The 15,694-nt window shown below is 34.7% G+C and overlaps 1 long non-coding RNA gene across 2 annotated transcripts in view; it reads right to left on the reverse strand.

The window, feature by feature from the left end:
- Positions 1 to 3,133: 3,133 nt before the first annotated feature.
- The window catches only part of LOC144370204 (uncharacterized), a 40,204-nt gene continuing 27,643 nt past the window's right edge, over positions 3,134 to 15,694 (reverse strand). Inside the window, exons 1-3 of one of the 2 annotated variants that reach the window (XR_013430100.1) lie at positions 15,232 to 15,370; positions 9,614 to 9,752; positions 3,134 to 3,318 (exon numbers count right to left, since the gene is read on the reverse strand). This is a non-coding gene — a long non-coding RNA (uncharacterized LOC144370204). Of the gene's footprint in view, positions 3,319 to 9,613; positions 9,753 to 15,231; positions 15,371 to 15,694 lie in introns of those variants that run through there. The other variant, XR_013430101.1, reaches the window with a different exon arrangement.

A 15,694-nucleotide genomic window follows, 5' to 3' on the forward strand; every position in this document is an offset into this window, starting at 1 on the left:
TGAGATTGTTTCAAAGTAAAGTTTTACAAATAGGAAAACAGCAACACAAATTTCACATTTATGATAAGGTGATTACAAAGAACAAATGACATTTGATTGCTTATTATGTTCCAGACAGTGTTTGTAATATTTTATAAACACACTTCCTATATTATCACATAGAATGGTACCTAAGTGAAATGAGGACTCAGACAGATATTACACAAAAAATCCAAATACAAAATAATATGTATAATATAAGTTTTTGTGGTTTTTTTGTAAAAACAACTTTATACAGAAGCATTTTATATAAATATAGATAAAAATGTTAATTGTAATATTAAGATATTCTTCACTGTTTAGATTTTGTATAATTTGTATTGTATTTCTTATATGTATTTTCTAAATTAAAAAAAAATCTATAAATAAATAGGAAGAGAGACCTACTGTAGAGTAGAGGAAAGGAAATGGGAAGGGAAGAGGAGAAGGGGGAAGTACTAGGGACTAAATTGAAACAAATTATAATCTATGCTTGTAAAATTATGTAAAAATCAACCCTTATATCATGTATAATTATAATGCATTAATAAAAAATAAAAGTAATAGCCATGTACTTACAATTTACTTTTTAAATTTACTGTTTAAATTTTTGCTAGAAGAGGAAATGTTAAGATTATACTATTCTTTTTTAAAAACACTTATTTTTTACTTATAGTTGGACACAATACCTTTATTTATATTTATTTTTATGTGATGCTGAGGATCCAACCCAGGGCCCCACATATGCTAGGTGAGCACTCTACCACTGAGCTACAACCCCATCCCTGTAAGATTATACTATTCTTAAGAGAATACCATCATACAAAAATACCTGAGTTGAATTTTACATTATTAAAAATTAGGAAGAAAACAATGACTGAATGAAATATGCTTATATTTTTAAAGTAGTTAAATTGTAATGGTGTTATTAAATTTTATCTGAGATTAGCCACTGTCTAAAGTTGGCAAACCTTTCAGGATGGACTGAAGTCCTGCATTTAAATTGTCATAACTAATCAACAATGACAGGCACAGAAACTAAAGTCCAATTCAGATGTAGAGCTTATAGGAAAAAGAAAAGGGGATCACTTTTTCCATTCATTTCAATCTGAAGGGAATAATAGAAGGAAAATGAAGTGCTATGGAAAGTAAAATTGTTGAAATATCAGACAACATGGACAAGAAGACAGAGGAAAACTTTGTTGTCTGGTCATATTCCTTTAAAAAGCATGCATATTAATTAAGGGCCTAAATTACTTTGTGAAACCATATTCCCGTTCATATTTACAGTAACCATTCTTTGTCCACAGTTCCATTTTCAGCAGTTTCAGCTACCATAGTCAATGGAGATCCAAAATTATAAAACAGAAAATTCTAGAAGTAAATGTTTATAAATTTTAAATCAAGCTATTCTGAATCATGATGAAATCTTGCACCATCCTATCCCATTCCACTTGGAATGTGATTCATCACTTTGTCTAGAGTTTCCACACTGTATATTTTACCTGCCCAATAACCATCTTAGTTATCAGATAAGCTATTGAGGAATTATAGTGCTTGTATTCAAGTAATCCTTATTTCACTTAATAATCTCCCTAAAGCACAAGCATAGTAATGTTATCAATTTTGTCACAGTATACTGTTATAATTGTTCTGTTTTATTTTTAAGAGATTGTTCTTTTTATTTTTGATTTTTAGCCATATATAACATTAAGATATATTTTTACATAATCACAAAAGCATGGAATATAATTTGTTCTAATTCAGTCCCTAGCATTTCTCCATTCCCCCCTCCTCCCTCCCCCTGCACCCCTCCAACTACTCCACTGGTGTTCCTGCAGTTTATTTATAGTTTTGTTGTTATTGTTGTTTTAAATTTGTGTCTTGCAGATATACTTGATTTTGGGATTCACTGTCATATATTCCTATATGTACCAAAAATGTACAGTAAGATTTATACACTGTTTTCCTTTTCCTTCTTTCTCCACCTCAATCTCCTTCAACTTCTCTACTGATATTTCTGTTATTTTAATAAAATTCACTTTCTCATTTTTTATTTCTTTCTTCCTTTTACTTCCTGATGCATTTTAGAATAGCCTCTGCAAATCAGAGAAATTATTTCACTTTGATAATTTGGGACTGGCTTATTTCATTTAGCATAATTGTTCTATTTTATTATGAGTTAATATTAGTCTCCTGCCACACCTAATTTATAAATTAAATTTTTTCATGGGTTTGTGTGGATATGAAAACATATACTACAGGGCTGAAGTTGTAGCACAGTGGTAAAACACTGGCCTAGCATGTGTGAGGCACTTGGTTCAATCCTAAGAACCATATAAATAAATAAATAAACAAACAAACAAACAAATACAATTATTGTGTCCATCTACGGCTGATTTTTTTAAAAAGAAGAAATATATTTCAACTCCTATATGGTACAACTTCTATATGGTTCAACCTCTTAGTATCTGTGCATTCCACATCCATGGATTCAATCAACTATGAATCAATAATATTTAAAAATTCCTTTCTCATATACAGTACAGTTTTTCTTGTCATTATCCCATAAACAATACAGCATAACAATTTACATAATGTGTATATTGTATGAGGTATTATACATAATTAGAGATGATTTGAAATGTACAGGAGTATGTGCATTATATATAAATACTAGGTATTATTTATATAAGGGATACCTTATATAAATATAAATATATTTTATATAAGGGATTTACATTTATATAAGGGATACTTTATATAAATATATATTATAGATATATATAAATATTAATACCTCATAGATACTGATGAACTATTATTTATACAGGGTTCAGAACTATCAGCTGTTTCAGTTATCCACTGGGTGTCACTGGACATATCTAGATAGAATGCTTTCACACTGAGAGACAGATGCAAGCCCTCCATCCAGATTTTGAAATTGCTTTTCCTGAGGCTTTACAAATGAGAGTCGTGAGGGAAAGAATTTCCTTACATTTATGGGAACAGAACAATATGGAAGAACAAACCCTGAAAAGAGTTTTAAACAGGACCAAGACTCCGGTAATTACTTCTACTACTTGCCCAACTTGGATTGCCATCTATCCAGGCAGAATTCTCCCCTGAAAACCTTACCTGTCAGTGATTTCTAAATTTCACAGTGATGCTTAGCACTCCTTTCACCAAGTCATTTCAGAAGGTTTGGAGGTGGTACACATCTTTTATGAAGACTTTCTGGGTAGCAGCCAGATTTCAGGAGGAATAGAGGATCTAAAGACTATATTAGGTGTTTCCCATCTGCAAGGCAAGCAGCAGTTCATTCATACACTTGCCAGGAGGAGTGCTGGAAATGTTTTCACTACACAAAACATATATACTGATGCACTTTTTCCTTCTCCCTAGGATGACAGATTCATAGGGCATATCAACATAGAAACAATAGCCTTCAGCAAAATGACTCACCACTATACAGTCAATTAAATACCAAATAAATTATTTTTCCCTCCATATTCTCAGGGAATATGAGACAAAAACCACAAATTCAAACATATTTACAAAAACAAACCAAGACATACCCCTGAACTTCTGCATCTATCCAAAATGTCATCTGATGGTGGGTTAAACTATGATCACCTTCAATGGCCTGTCCTGTCTCACCTCTGGTCTCCTTGGGCAAACGCAATGAAGTTGCCATGACCCAGTGATGATCAAGTACTTTCATTCTCAGGAAAGGGCCCTTCCTGGTGCTTTTCTGGAATTTGCCAATCCACAGATCAGTAGATATCAAGAAAGTATAACTCTTCACTTGTTGAGTCCAAACATGTAAGCAGACTGGGACTGTGTGTGGCTCTGGGTGCCTAGCTACCTGGATTCCAAGTTCAGAGAGTTCCATCAACAATGAAGTTGGGTGGGGTCACTACCTTCAAAGAAGTGAAGTGAGGTCACTTCCTTGGCAACCACTGTCTCCTACCAGGTGTTTCCAAGAGCCTCATGGGATGGAGGCTGCACCCATCTTCCTATGGCATTTTCACAAGTTGACAGTTATACCAATGCACCTGGCATCAAGTATTCTGACAGGCCTGGTTTTGTCCATCTTTTCTGGATTGCTTCAGACACATCCCTTCATTCTGACCATGTTTTTTTTTTTTTTTTTGTCCTGGAAGATGACATTGGGCATCTCAGAGCCTACAGAGCAACCTTAATATTCCCCAGGGATCATTCTGGCATCTACCTTTGAGGCTCTCAGCAGGTGTATAGTCCCCTACATACCAGTACTGGAAAAACAACTCTATTCATGAAATTAGATTTAGGTAAGGGAGTAAGGTTAGGATTAACATGCCATTTTTGTTTGGGTTAGGAAGAATATTGGTATGGGGAAACATGATATTCATAAGAATGTATAGGTGAAAATATGTATGAAAACATAAAAATATGTAAGATCTGAAACATAGAAGGGCATTAGGTATGTAATTTAGACACTTATTTTTTAAGTTAGGGGCTGCATGGATGTCCCATAGAAGTCAATATATGATAATATATGAAAGTGTACTCAATGTGCATGTCAAAATCCACTGAAACATTCAGTTTGTAGGTTTCAAATGTAGATTTAGGAAGAAGAATGAGTTTAAGATTAGTATTGATTTTCGTTTTAAGTAGGGTTTGTGTTAGATTCTGAATGTGAATGTCAGCATACAGGACTCAAAAGGATGTACAGGAGAAAATATGTTTGAGAACAGATATACATCTTTAAGTTCTGAGATAGGGAAAAGTATCATGTGAGTTATATGATCATGAATGTTTTTAAATTGGGAATAGCGAAATATATATAATATTACAAATACACAAAATATATATGCAAAAATATCATTGAAATTTCAATATATTTATGAACATAACCATGTATGTTTATAGCCATACATGCTTTTATTTAAGATTAGGTTTTGGTATAAACATCAGTTCAGGGTTAGTTTTGAATATTGTGTCAGTAATTTACTATTATTAAATAAATGTGTGCATTAGGTAACATGAGTATTTATTCTACTATACATGTGAAAATGTTTTGAAATCCTATAAATTAGTGTTTTTAGATAGAAAAAAGTGTACTGTGAGTTCTATGAATACCAATTTTTAACTAGATGATGCATAAATATATCATATAATGAATATATAAAATATTTGATGGAAATTCAACATGGATGAATGAAATTACATTTTAAAATATATATGGAATCTGATATTCATGAAAATTAATTAATTCAAACTATGTATAGGTATAGTGGTAATATCAGGGTTACTATTACATATTGAGTTTGAATTTTTTGTAGAAAATGAATATGTAGGGTTGTGGTTGTGGTTTGGTGGTAGAGTGTTTGCCTAGCATGTGTGAGGCCCTGGTTTGATCCTCAGCACCACGTAAAAATAAACAAATAAAATATTTTTGAAAAAGAAAATAAATATATATTTTGAAAACCATGTATAATTATAAGAATATTCATGTCAAATAGAGTAGGAAAATATGGGTGACTAGATGTGTATTAAAACTAGAAATGATTTAAAGTGAATCATATGAATACAAAGTTTTGGACTTGGAATGAATGGATATATCATATGATGAATATATACTAATTTAACCATTCATAATTAAAATTATAAGTCAAAATACACATCACATCTCATATGAATATATATGGATTTGTGCTAAATTAGGTATAGTTACAGTGGTAATATTAAGGTTAGTATTTAATATATAAAGGTTACTGAAAGCATAAAGGAATGAATAAGAATATCAGGAAACATGAATATTCCTGAAATTGAACTATTAAAAATTTGCATGAAAATCCATTTAAATGTACATGTAATAACTCAGGTTAGTGTATAATGTTACTCAGATTTGTAGACTGTACATATATCATATACATGAGTATATAATAATAGATATGAAATATGCCTTTGATAATTGAGTATACATCATTCAAATTCCACATAAATATTGATTTTATACTACATGCTCTTATGTAAAAAATAGTTTAAATATGGTTATCACATTAGGTTAATTTTCAGTTCAGCCAACTTTTATGGTTTGTGTTCTGATAAGGGAATTTGTATCTTCCAACATTAGAGTACTCATAAGAATGTTCATGTGATAATATATATGAATATATTCATATATGAATATATGAATATGTGTGTATATATATATATATATATACATTCATTTCATGATATTATGAGAGTCATGATATTATGCATTTCTTAAATTTGAGGACACATGGATACATATTATAATGAATATGTGACTAGTTATATAACTATACCATTGATAATGGAAAGGGAAAGACAAATGATACATAAAACCTCATATGATCTAACTGTATTCCCCATTATATTAGACTTAATTTTAACATAATATTAGGATTAGTAGTCAATATTTAATAGAGTTAATGTTAGAGAATACATAGACCATAAAATTTGAATATTCATAAAATGTGCATGTGAACCAGGTGATAACACAAAAATACTTTCAAAAGCCATTGCAAATAATGACATAAAATTGTCATTATCAAAAATTAGACAATTATAGCTAGAAGGAGGAGGATATCTTCAATGGCATATCTGGGATGGGTAATGCTCTGGAGCTCACCATGATGAAGGAGGTGGAGAAGAGTGCTAAACTAGGGTAGAGGGCAAACCTTCCACAAACATGAAGGTGTGCTGGCCTAATAGTTTCTTGAGAGCTAGCCTCTAAGCTTTGGTAGTTGAAATGGGTGTTGCTGTGAGGAGCATGGGCTCCCTTGGATGGATCTCCTTCAGTGTGAACTTTAGACATTCTTTCCTATTTTCCAATGTGCATGAGGAAGCACAGCCACTGGTGGCTGAATCGTCTTGGGTAAATATATTATCTAGGCCTTATCCAAATATAAAAATAAATATGTTGGCCTAGAAGTCACTGAAGTGCTATGAAAAACTCCCTCCAAAGAAGAGAGTATCATGGCACTAAATTCAGGATTAATTTTTCAAGCCCCTAGACCTCTATCAATTTTAAATTCCAATAACAGTATTAATGAATTAAAAGTTTTTCTGATTAACATTTTTATTTGAATAACAAATAAATATAAAACTAATGAAATTTGCTTTAAATGATCTTAATGGTGATAGTATATCAAAATCCCTTCAGCTTTTTAATTTTTTATTCTTATCTGTTATATATGACAACAGAATGCATTATAATTGATATTACATATGTACAGCACAATTTTTCATCTCTCTGCTTGCATATAAATATATTCACACTATTCATGTCTTTTTCATACATGCACTTAGGGTGGTGATGTTCATCTCATTCCAGCCCAGCTTTTTTTATAGAAATGAAAAAATGAGATTATTTGTGTATCTGCACAATTATTAACACAGGTTTTTATGGAAGCCCCACATCTAAAGAAACATTTTGCCCACATAACAAATTTACTTTTTCGTATATAACATTAACTTTCAATTTCCATACATTTTAAATTTCAAAAACCTTTTATGACATCTTTAGCTTTGGGGAAGCAGCTGATGGCAATTGCTGTATTAACAGGGAGAAAGAGAACTGTGGCCAAGAACACAAGGGCAAATTACTTTCATAAAAAGCATCCCATAAAGCTGAAAATAAATAACTCATTTAACCACAGAACTTTTAAACCCACAATCTTAAATAAAAGTATTTTCTAAACTGTGGGAAATTAAAAGTAGCAACATTAGTATGTTGATTTTAACAATATAAATCAAATGTTAATGTGCATTTAAAAATATCTACTGAAGATTTAAAACTGCATTAGACCTTACTTAGGTGAAATTATGCTAAATTTTGTGTAGAGCTAATTACAGAGGGTTGTTTATATATAATAGAGAACTAGGAACAGAGGCCATCCCTTTATGGTAGATCTAGGAACACAGTACTTCCTTTGTCTCTGTCCCATTTTTATACAGGAGTATAATGCCAAGAATATTTTCCAGATAAGGTGACATTCAAGGTGAGACCTGAGGGATAAGTATGGAAGGTCAGGAAAAGCCATTCCAGTAGGAAGTCATGACTGTTTCAAAAGTAATTTATTATTATTTGTTAGCCATTCATTCAACAAGTATGTATTGAATAACAGCCATTTTAGCATAGATATGTCTTAAAAAACTCTTCAGAATCTGGGTTCAACAGTTCATTGTTTGAGTTGTTCTGAAACTATGTGCAACAAAGTTCTCACATCTTTACAATTCTTTCCTCTTTGCCTCATAGTGAGAATTTTCCTTTTTTTTTGTCTTTTTTAGGCCCTATATTAATATATTTTATAATTATATGTAAAATTGTTAAATATATTATATAAAATATATTATAAATGAATTTGGTGTTTGTTCTATCTAAAATATGTTTATTCATAATAACATTGTAAGATAAGTAATCTAAAACAAAAATAATGAATTCATGAAGTTTCCTCATGAAGTTCAGAGCTGTGAATAAGGAATCATAAAGATTCATTTATCCCTTAACTATTATGATCAATAAAAACAATCAGTAAGATAACAGTATAAGAAAATATAAGAAAGCAGGTCTTTTCATGTTATATAAATTTTAAAATTGAAAACAACAATCTTTTATCAATAAGCTTTTCCTTTCAAAATAAAAATAATACCATGCCACTAAAACTTTCAGGAATCTAATCTGAGTATATGAGAATGCATTTCAGGGCAGTGATGAAAATTTGCAACAAAAGCAAAGGGAAAGAGTGAGGTGGGAAAAGGTGCTCTTTACTTCACATGCTCCCATATGGAGAGATAAGGTTATATTTCAGCCTCCTGTCCACCTTTTTTCAGTTGGGTCCAGAAGAGTAAGAGAGGCTCACTGATGAAGGATTTGAGGAGACCCGAGACAAAAATGACTTAGTCTGTGGCTTATTTTCTAAGCACCTTTCCTGAACAGAGGATCCCTTCTGGACTATTAAGAAGCCCATAATCTCACTGGTTAATATTACTCTAATGTGAATGTTACATCTATATCTATCCTCTGATATTTTACAACTAATAGTTGATATTTGACCTCCATGTTTTTGATCTTTGAACTTGCCTCTCCATTACTTTAATACCATTACTGAGTTTGCAACTTTGCACAGGACACTAAACCCACCCTATCTCAATGCACAGAACAACTCATATGTGAAATGAAGATAATTTTTGAGGGTCAAGTTAGTATTATTAATATTTAGAAGTTCTTAACCTAATTCAGTATATAGCAAGCACTATTTAAGTGTTATTAAATAAATAAATATAATTTATTCTTTTACAACTCCAGCATATCCATGGTTTATCTCATTATGTCTTTGTTATATAAAGACAGAAATTTGAAATGTGCTCAAAGCATAACAGTGAGTATAGTGTGAGGCCTGTATTATAGGGAAATAGGAGGAGGAGTTAGACAGCTGTTGCTGCAGGCTGGAAGAGATGAGATGCAGATAGGAGCTAAATGAGCAATTCTACAAAGATACAATGAATATGGCAGAAATATTGCTTTGGGAAATCTTTCTGTTGTTTACAAAACTCCCACATATGCCTTTCATAAACTTACCATTAGGTACAGGTTTTCATTGTGGTCAGTTTACTTTATCAACAACCTATAGGCAGCTTCCATGTCCTCTCACACAGGCATGTTTCACATGGAGTGGATGAAATGGTGGCTTTCAATGTGAAGTCTCCATGTCCAAATTCTGAAACCCATATAGATTACACTGTTAAGGAAAATATTATCTTTGCATTTTTAACAAAGTAAAGGGTCTTGAGATAAAGAGATGAACCAGAATTATCTGAGTGCCATAGCAAATGACTTGTTACTCTAAGAGATAGGAAGAGAAAAATTTGGGACAGACAGAAGAACCAATGTCACCCAATGTTATCAGCCATAAAACAAATACACGGATACTGAAGGGCCAGAAATTATTAATGAGACTTTAGAATTGGATAAAAGTTGAAGACTGGAAGAATTTGGAGAATCATGACTAAAAAAACATCTAAAGGCTCTGTTGGTAGACAGGAATTCCAAAACTGGTCTGGTGAGAACTTAGAAATCTCTAGTGTCTTAGTTGATAAATATATTCCATAAACAGAATATTGGCACAAATATGAGTGTTAGGTCCCCTCCTGCTGTGTGTTAAGGGAGAAGTGAAGCATATATAATTGGGAATGTGAGGAAACGTAATTCTTATATATAGTGATCAAAATTTGTCTTGAGTTTTGTTCTTTTTTATGCAAAGCTCTTACTCAATTGGTTAGTGCCTCACTTGCTGGGGCTGGCTTTGAACTGGTGATCCTCCTACCTCAGCATCTCAAGCCACTGAAATTACAGGCATGTGCCACGATACCCAGCTTATCCTTACTTTTGCTTTCTGGGGTTTCAGTTATCCATGATCAACTGAAATCCAAAAATATTAATGGAAAATTTCAGAAATAATTACTTCACGATTTCAAAACTGCTTTTCTGAGTGTCTTGTGAAATCTCATGCTATCCCATTCTGTCCTGCCCAGGGTGTGAAGCATCTCTTTGTCTAGTGTATGCACGTTATACACACACACACACACACACACACACACACACACACACACACACACACACACTACCTGTCCTGTGACAGAAAGATCACAGTCATGTAACTTCCATTACAATACAGTATACTGTCACAACTGTTCTATTTGAGGATTCCTCATAAGGATACGAAAATCAATGAACAAAATTCATCAAATTAATAGATCAAAACAGGAATCACACAATCATCTCAATAGATGCATAAAAAGCATTTGACAAAATAAAGCACAACTTCATGTTCAAAACACTAGAAAAACTAGGAACAGTAGGAACATACCTCAACATTGTAAACCAAACAACATTGTAAATCAAATACAAGAGGCTTATAGAACCCCAAATGTACAAAATTAGAGCATGCCCACACAAAGACACATTATAATGAGAATGACTAACACAAAGAATAAAGATAAAAATCTTAAAGGCTGTGAGAGGGGAAAAAAATCAAATTACATAGAGGGGGAAAACAATTCAGATCTCAGCCCAGACCCTCACAGCTAGGAGGTCCTGAAATAATATACTTCAAGCTCTGAAAGAACATGGATGCCAACCAAGAATTTTATATCCAGCAAAATTAAGTTTCAGATTTGAAGATGAAATTCCATGGTATCGAAGAGAAATGATAAAAACCTTCCATGATAAACAAAAATGAAAAGAATTCTCAACTAGAAAGCCTACATTACAGAGCATCCTCAACAAAACATTCCATGAGGATGAAGTGAAGAGTTCCTAATTTAAGGGCTGCTTTTTCTAGTTCTGTGAAGAACGTCATTGGCATTTTGATGGGGACTGCATTGACTGTGTATACTGCATTTGGTAGTATGGCCCTTCTGACAATATCAATTCTGCCTACCCAAGGACATGGAGCGGTCTTTCCCATCTTATGGGGCCCTCTTCAGTTTTATCTTCAGTGCTCTATAATTTTCCTTTTAGAGATCTTTACCCTCTTGGTTAGGTTATGTGGAGAGTGGTGAATTGAATCATGGCTGTGCTGTGCGGGGAACCAGCCCAGTTGTTACAGTGATGCTGGCCTGAGCAAGTTACATGCAAAGGCACAGAGCAGTTAGCAGTTGAGTCCTTGAGCTCAGGCACCAAGTCCCAGAGATGAGAGATCCTTCATATAGCCTATTTACCCACAGATAAGCTTTTTACAAAACTTATATAATAAATGCGCTGAGCTAGTTTAGGGTCACTACATCTCTAGCAGAGAGCAGTGCCCACCGGCTCCACCGTTTTCTCTCCCTGTGTGTCTCTTAGACTCTTTTATTCATCCTCCATTGCCTCTCATATGGTATCTCCTTAATTAATGGCTGTGGCTCGGAGAGAGATGAGAGGGCCACAGCAAGGTTAATTCCTCAAATTTTTTTCTGAGGTTATTAGGAAAGGAATGATTTCCTAATTTCTTTCTCAACAGAATCACTGTTGAAGTTTAGAAAAGCTATTGACTTAGAAGTGCTCATCTTGTATCTAGCTACTTTGCTGAATTTACTTGTCAGGTCCAGAAGTCTTCTGTTGGAGATTTTGGGGTCTTCTAGACACAAGATCATGTCATCAGCAAACAGATAGTTTGACTTCTTCTTTTTCTATGTGTATCTCTTTAATTTCCTTCTCTTGTTTGTTTGCTCTGGCTACAGTTTCAAAAACTATTTTGAATGGAGGTGGTGAGAAAGTATATCCTTGTCTTGTTCCTGATTTTGTAGGGAACCTTTAAATTCATTTGGAAGAATAAGAGACCCAGAATAGCCAAAGCAATCTAAGCAAAAACAGCGATACAAGAGGCATGACAATACCTGATCTCAATTTATACTACAGAGCTACAGTAACCAAAACAGCATGGTGTTGCAATCAAAATAGACACAAAGACCAATGGAACCAAAGACAAAGACAAATCCACATACTTATAGCTATCTGACACTTCATAAAGGTGCCAATATATGTTGGAGAAAAGACAACATTTTTAACAAATGGTGCTGGCAAACTGGATAGCAATATAGAAGAATAAAACTAGGTCCCTCTCCCTTACCCTGCACAAAAGTCAAATCAAAATGAATCAAAGACTTAAAAATTAGACCAGAAATATTACAACTACTAGAAGAAAACATACAGTCAACACTCCATGATACAGGTTCAGGCACTGACTTCAACAGACTCTTAAAGATCAAGAAATTTAACTAAGAATCAATAAATGGGATGCCATCAAATTAAAACACTTTTTCACAGCATGGAAAATGATTAAGAGTGTGAAGAGAGAATCTCAGAATGGGAAAAAAAATTGTTGCCAACTGCTCCTCTGACAAAGGATTAATATCCAGAATATATAAAGAACTCAAAATAACTTGGACGGGGGCTGTAGCTCAGTGGCAAACAGCTTGCCTAGCATGTGTGAGGCACTGGGTTTGATTCTTAGCACCACATAAAAATAAATAAATAATATAAAAGTATTCTGTCCATCTACAACTACGAAAAAAGTTAAAAAAAAAAAAACATTAACACAAGAAATACAAACAACCCAGTCATTTACTGAGCAAAAGAACTAAACTAAACTTTCTCAAAAGAAGAAACACAAATGGCCAAGAAATACATGAAAAAATGTTCAACATCTTTAGCATTCAGGGAAAAGCAAATCAAAACTCAAGATTTCATCTCACTTCAGTCAGATTAGCAATCATCAATAACACACAAAAAAATAATAAATGCTGGCAAGGAGATGGGGGAAAAGGTACACTCATACACTGTTGGTGGGACTGCAAATCAGTACAACCATCCTGGAAAGCAGCAAGATTAACAAACAAACAAAACAAAAAAACCCTAGGAATAGAACCACCATATGACCCAGCTATGCCACTCCTTAGTATTTATTCAAAACAACTAAAATCAGCAGACTATGGTAATACAGTCACTTCAATGTTTAGCAGCACAATTCACAATAGCCAAATTATGGAATCAGCCCAGATTTCTATCAGTTGACAAATGGATCAAGAAAATGTTGTCTACATACACAATGGGAGCTTAACACAGTCATAAAGAAGAATGAAATCATGGCATTTGCTGGTAAATGAATGGAACTGGAGAATACCATACTAAGTGAAAGAAGCCAGAGTCACAAAGTCAAGGGTCAAAAGTTTTCTCTTACATATGGAGACTACGGCAAAATCAGATATCAGAAAGATATAGGGAAGATTAGTGGTGTACAAGAACCGAGAGGGAGGGAAGAGGGATGCTAGAGGGAAGGAAGTATAGAATAAACTTAGCAAAATCATGTTATATGCATATATGAATATACCACAGGGGATTTCACCTTTATGTATATGTAGAAAGCACTAACCAAAAGTAAATAAATGAGCAAAAGGAGGATGTGTAGAGTAGTGGAAAGAGAGTGGGGTGGAGAGAAGGGGAGGGAAAGTGTACGGGGGAGAAAGGGGATTGAAATAAAATTCCATGCACATATAATTCTGTCAAAATAAACCCAACATTACTATATATAACTAAAATGCTTTAATTAAAAAAAAGGAAATTAAAGAGCCATGAAAAACACTGAAAACCAGAATAACACTCTTAGAGAAGTAATAAATACATTAGAAATAGCATCAAAAAAGACAAAATACTGAAGACAGAAATCACGATAAAGGCAAAATACTCGCAACAGAAGTAATTTATACACATGAAGAAGTCAGAAGCTAAGCAAATAAACATGAGACAACAGATGTGGGAGACAAACAGCTATTTAACACGGAAACAGCTTGCCTTAGAACCATGAGACAAGAAAGAAGTTGTGGAGGGAATGCTGCCCGATGAGGAGGATGGCGAGAGCGCAGGCTGCCGGGGATCTGAAGGCACCAAGGCAGCCGCGCCCCGCCAGCTCTGCCTTCCTTCCCCAGACTCCTAGCACAGAAAGATGCCCAGCCCCTTGGGCAGGCCTCTGTTGGGTGAGTTTGTCACCCACTCCCAACAAGCACTCGGCCCACTCAAGCTCTCACCTTCCATTAGCCTGACCTTCCCACTGCTGCAAGACTTTTATCACATTCTCATCGGAGTCCTCATCCTTGGTCTTAAACCTTCCCACCCTTAGCAGGGCATGTGGTGCAAACTGCAGTCCCAGCCACTTGGAAGCCTGAGGCTGGAGGATCACAAGTTTAAAACCAGCCTGTGCAACTTAGCAAGATGCCGTCTCAAAAAATAAAAAGGGCTGGGGATGTAGTTTTATGGGTTCTACCCTTAGTAGTGCAAAGAAAAAAAAAAAAACAACAACAAAAGGTGCCTTCCCCTTGCTCTCTCTCACCTTTCACTGTGAACTCTGGCAAATTCCCACCCATACACTGCACTGCCCTGTTATCTCCTCTGGTTGTAACTGTGGGCAGCACAATGCTGCTGCAGAAAATCACCAACTCCACCCAGCGGTGCTCCTGGGTTCAGGAGTGGCCTGGTGGGCAGCTGACTCTCACTCCGAGGCTCCTCAGGTTTTCCCAGTCTCAGGTGTGCACCCTGGCTCCTCCCTCAGCCCAACACACCTCCATGCAGCAGGCGTCTCTCCATCCCCCCACTTTGGCCCATCTGTCTTGCTCTTACACAGCTTACAATCCTTTCCATGTCTTCTCCTGCCTCTTCCTCACCTCAGATGCCACTGGCTCAAAGGCAGGGGAATCCCTTCTTCAGTTTCAAATGAATCCTGTTGTGTCTTCCAGGACCCAAGTCCCCAGCTCATGACGCTACTATCTCCGCACTGTTGTCTCAGCTCCTCCTACTGGTTGCTTTCCGTGGCCCTAATCACATCCCCCACCTTTCCAGCAAAAAGTCACATCACTGTTCCTTAGCGTTTCACAGGAAACCTGACAGGCAAAAGCATCATGATACAAATCAGCACCTCAAGAATGATCTCTGCCCACCTATCTGGCAGCATCATCACACATTCACATTCAAGTGAACTGATTTCATAAACACTGAATTTCTGAGTCTTATTATTTTGACTTTGGCAAGTGATCTGTCATGACACTGAGACACATGAGACACTTGAGGTTGAAAAAGGCATCTGTTTGGAGAGGGGAAATACTGGATAGAAAATAGCTATTTTTCTCT

This window comes from Ictidomys tridecemlineatus, chromosome 13, assembly GCF_052094955.1.
Source record: "Ictidomys tridecemlineatus isolate mIctTri1 chromosome 13, mIctTri1.hap1, whole genome shotgun sequence".
In the NCBI taxonomy this organism is placed as follows: Eukaryota; Metazoa; Chordata; class Mammalia; order Rodentia; family Sciuridae; genus Ictidomys; species Ictidomys tridecemlineatus.